Raw genomic sequence first — 4630 nt, 5'->3', positions numbered from 1 at the left:
AAATTCAACCTTGTCAGCCTCGATCCTAAAAGTTAGCCGCCCATCTCTAACATCAATTAACAATCCTCCGGTAGCCAAGAATGGCCTACCTAGGATGATGGGGGTGTGGCTATCTTCCGGGATGTCGAGCACGACAAAGTTGGCGGGGATTAAATAATTTCCAACTTTGACGGGTACGTCCTCAAGCACAACCAAGGGGCGTTTGACGAACCTTTCCGCCAATTGGAGAGTCATGTTTGTCGGAACTAAATCACAAATACCAATTTTTTTGGCAACCTGTAAGGGAAGCACACTTAGACTTGCCCCTAAATCACACAAAGCTCTTGATATTGGAACACCACCAACCACACAAGGAATGGAAAAGCTCCCTGAGTCACCAAGTTTATGTGGCATTTTTATTTAGGAGTAGAGCACTACACTCTTCCTCCATAGCCATCATTTGTTGGTCACCCAAGGTCCTGTTCTTGGTCATGATATCCTTTAAAAACTTGGAATAGGTTGGCATGTTCAATATGACTTCGGTAAAGGGTAGGGTCACTTCAAGTTTTTCCAACATTTCACAAAAACTTTGTATACTTGAAGTTTTCCCTGGCCTTTAAAGCTCTTGTGGGATAGGGAATGCTAGTGACAAGTTGGGAATTAAAGGATACATAGGGAGAAGTGGGCATGCTTGTTACCTTAGTAGAAGATTGAAGAAGGACCTCTTCACCCACCTCCTCTTCATAGGGGAGGTCTTCAACCAAGACATTCTCATTGCTCTCTAGAGGAGGTTTTCCCTTTGATGTTCCTTCACTTATAGTCTTTCCCTTGCTGGCCTCACTAACCCTTGCCGATGGAGTCATTGGTGGGCTTTCCCCACCACCATTCATCACCAACCGTTTCCTCTTGCGATCCGCATCCACTTCAATTTCAAGGTCCTTGTACGGGTGTCAAGCTCAACCCAACTCCTTAAGACTAATGCATGGGCTTGATGATTTGTGGAGGCGTATTTCGAGCTTTGGCCTTGGGCAATGAAGCCACCCGGCGGCCTTTGACGGTTTACAAGTGCTTAAGATGCCATTCTAGCCTCCATGTACTTCTTGAAGTTAGTCATGTCTTGGTGGTGAGATACTTGCATATTCTTCACCACTTTTATCAATTCACTAAATTGAGACTTCATAGATGGCTCTTGATGCGGTTGGTTGGTCAAGGGTAAAGGGAATTCATAGTCATATCGGGCGTTGGGACCTTGATTGTTGTTGTTGTGTCCCCCTTGATAGTTCCCCTTAGGCCCTTGGTTGTTGAAGTTTGACCCTTGGCCTTGTTCCTGGAAACCTTGGCCAAATCCTTGGCCAAATCCTAGATTAGGTTGATTCATTTGGTTCCCTTGGTAGAAGGTTTGATTGCTTTGGTTGCCCCCAAAATCTTAGTACCTTGAGGTTGGTTCCCAAAATTTTGGTTTTGGTTGTTGTGTGCCCATTGGTTTTTGTTTCCAAAATTATTTCTTTGACTTTGGACTCCACCCCTAGGTTGAGAAAACCCGGGTAGGTTGTTGTTTTGCCCTTGTGGTTGGAGGTGTTGCGGGTTTTGGACATTGATACTTGTAGCTAAAATTGGGGTGATTCTTCAAACCCGGATGATAGTAATTGGAATTTGGGTTGTAGACATTTGGGTCGTTGTAGGGTGGCCTTGGTGGCCTCATGTTGTTGTTGTAGGATTGAAAAGCGTTGACATCTTGAACATTATCATCGTATCCCATATTATAAGCATTATTGGCACATACATTGAAAGTATGTCCGTTTCCTCCACATAATTCACAAGAAGAATTTGGGATGACCTCTTCTATGGGTGGACCATGGGAGGCAATAGCTTGATTCACTTGATTTCTATGCATTAGGTTGAATTTCTTTATAAGAAGATCGATTTTGGCATCGATCTCGGCATTTGAGCTAAAAGAGTTCTCTTGGGGATAGCGACTATTCTTTCTCAATATGTTACCCCTTGAACCATAGTTGGACTCCAAGTCCACCATCTTTTTTTATGAGAGCCGAAGCCTATTCATCACTTAAATGGCTGAATCCCCCACCTGCGGAGGCATTCACCATTTCTTTAGTTCTTGGTAACAAAGTTTGGAAGAAGGTTTGGGTAATGTACCAAGCCGGGATTCCATGGTGAGGACAACGAGCAATCAAGTCTTGGTATCTATCCCACGCTTCACCCAAGGACTCCCAATCTTCTTGTTGGAATGTATGGATCTCATTCCAGAGCATAGCGGTCCCTGAAATAGGATAATACTTGGCTAGGAATGCCTTGGCTAAGGCATCCCAAGTTGTGAAGGTATTTGGTGGGTGAATGTTCAACCACCGGTTTGCTTTATCTCTTAAGGAAAATGGAAACAATATAGACCTCAATGTGTCCTCGGAGGCTCCGTTTCTTTTCATCATCGCTACTTTGCTCTTGAACTTCCAAAGATGAGCATGGGCATCTTCGTCAATATTGCCGCTAAAGCTATCTCTCTTTATCAACCTGAATTGGGCGGGATGAATCTCGAAGTTATTAGGAGCCAAAGTACCAAAGTTGATTGGAGAAGAAGAGTCATCCGGGTTTGGGCGGTTGTGATCTCTTAGAGCCGCCATTTATGGTCGTGAAATTGGTATATTTGGAGGTGGTGATTGAGGTGATGTATTTGTGGGAATTTGGAGATCGTAGAATGAGGTTTCTATTAGACGATCAATGGTGTTGTTTGGTTGTTGTTGAGTTGTGGTTTCAATGAGAGGTTGGGTGGGCGAGTTTGCTTCGTTCAAAATTGCTTGAGAAGAGGTTCTAACCCTTGCGATGGTCCTAGTCCTTAAGGCTCTAAAAAGCCTTTCGGGGTCAGAGTCAAAGAGAAAGCTTGATGGTTCCTCTTAAGCATGCAACTTGACAAACCGTAAGACTCCTAGTGCTTTTTACACACTAGGGTAAGACAAAAATCACACACGTACACTCTACAAGAAACAAGTAACTACTCAAACAAGCAAACAACTAATAAAGACTAAGCCTAATACTTTAACTAACTAAGTATAACCTAACGCCATCCCCGACAACGGCGCCATTTTGATGGTCGGATTTGTGGTCATTTCCGAATCAAAAACAAAACCCAAATAAGTAGTATAATTGGGGTCGAAATACACAAGGATGGTGTGAGTGTATGCAAAGTTTGTTCAAGTCTAAGTCTTACGCTTGGGTCGCCTTTTGGAGCTTCTCACTCCAAGAGGGACGTGCACGTTCATGACTTGAGTATGGAGGGACTCGTGTGGTGTCACGACGTCTGGCAGGGGTCTGGTTAGCGCCCGGGCTTGGCACTGTGGGTGTGTCCCTAGTGTCTTGTTACGGACTGCGGTCTGGCTGTTGGCGGCGGTGTTGCGATGTCGTCACCAGTTTTGTGTTGGAGGAGTAGTGGTTGGTGGTTACATGTATTACTCACATTCATGTTGAATATCATGTTGCATTTCATATGTATAATCATGTCATGGTAGGCACTCGTATTATTGAGACTGACATCAAATGTTTTTAGATATCTATAGTGAACCATATAATATTTCCGGTCATGGGGAGCGGTGGTCTGACATGTAGGATGTGCATAGGGGATGACTGAAGGCTTTGGAGTGGTCCTCACTTTAGCGTGTCGCTACTTTGCTTGTTTATGTGACTCTTAATTGCGCACATTTAGTCCCCTAATTGAGCTGATTTTGCATACTAATATAGCATTCCATAGCCATTTTTTTCGTCAAATGCTTCCTATTTTGCTTTCCTTGTGCATTTCGTATGTTTTGTAGGAAAGAAGACAATTAGGCGGAAATTCCCATCTCCCGTGCATATTTGGAAGCTTTTTGATGATATTGGATGGACTAGTGTGGAAGAGGAGGCAAGAACGAAGACCGACAACACAAGAATAAGGAGCATGCAAAATGAGGAAAAGCAAGGACCATTCTGAGGAACAATCCGAGCGGAATAGGAAGAAGACGCTCGTTTCCCTGCCCAGAATCCGAGCGTCCCGAGCAGAACCCGCTCATCTCCCCACCTTACAATTCGAGCGTCTCCCTCTTAGGCCCGAGCGGATAGTGATGACTCTAGCACGATATGCGCATCTCCTTGAAGAGACTTGCATTTCCCTAATTTAGGACTTAGCATTGTTATTTACTAAATTATCCTTACTTAACCTAGTAATGCACTACTATAAATACCCCATTTGTAATAATCAAAGGAAGGAGGTTCCCATAGTAGAAAGTTCTCTTAGATTAGATTAGGAGTAGATTAGAATATATTAATCTCAATCATTCCACAAAATTACACAATAATCTTTCCTTAATTATTGTTCAAGTTTATTATTAGGTAATTGAAGATTATTGGGTTATTATTGGAGAATTGACAACTCTTCATCAATCAATCAAGTTCTCTTCTTTTATTCTTTGCTTTATTATTTGGAATCATCTTCATAGGTATAATCTCTTTTACTCTTGCTTTAATTATTGTTAATATTTCTTACTTGTTCATCATGTTTGGCTTTGTTAGTATGATTGACAGCCTTATTAACATGTTAAACTTGACCATGAGTGAGTAGTTTCCTTAGCTAGGATTAATGGGGAATTAGGGGAAACAAACATGGGGA

At 42.6% G+C, this 4630-nt stretch overlaps 1 non-coding gene across 1 annotated transcript; it reads left to right on the top strand.

Annotated features, from left to right (window-relative positions):
* Positions 1 to 2142: 2142 nt before the first annotated feature.
* On the top strand, positions 2143 to 2249 carry LOC141619857 (small nucleolar RNA R71). Its single transcript, XR_012531824.1, has one exon. It is a non-coding gene; the product is annotated as a small nucleolar RNA R71 (small nucleolar RNA).
* Positions 2250 to 4630: the final 2381 nt, after the last annotated feature.

This window comes from Silene latifolia, chromosome 1, assembly GCF_048544455.1.
Source record: "Silene latifolia isolate original U9 population chromosome 1, ASM4854445v1, whole genome shotgun sequence".
Lineage (NCBI taxonomy): Eukaryota > Viridiplantae > Streptophyta > Magnoliopsida > Caryophyllales > Caryophyllaceae > Silene > Silene latifolia.
The sequence above is the reverse complement of the archived record's forward strand: the minus strand, read 5'-3'. Positions and strand labels throughout refer to the sequence as shown.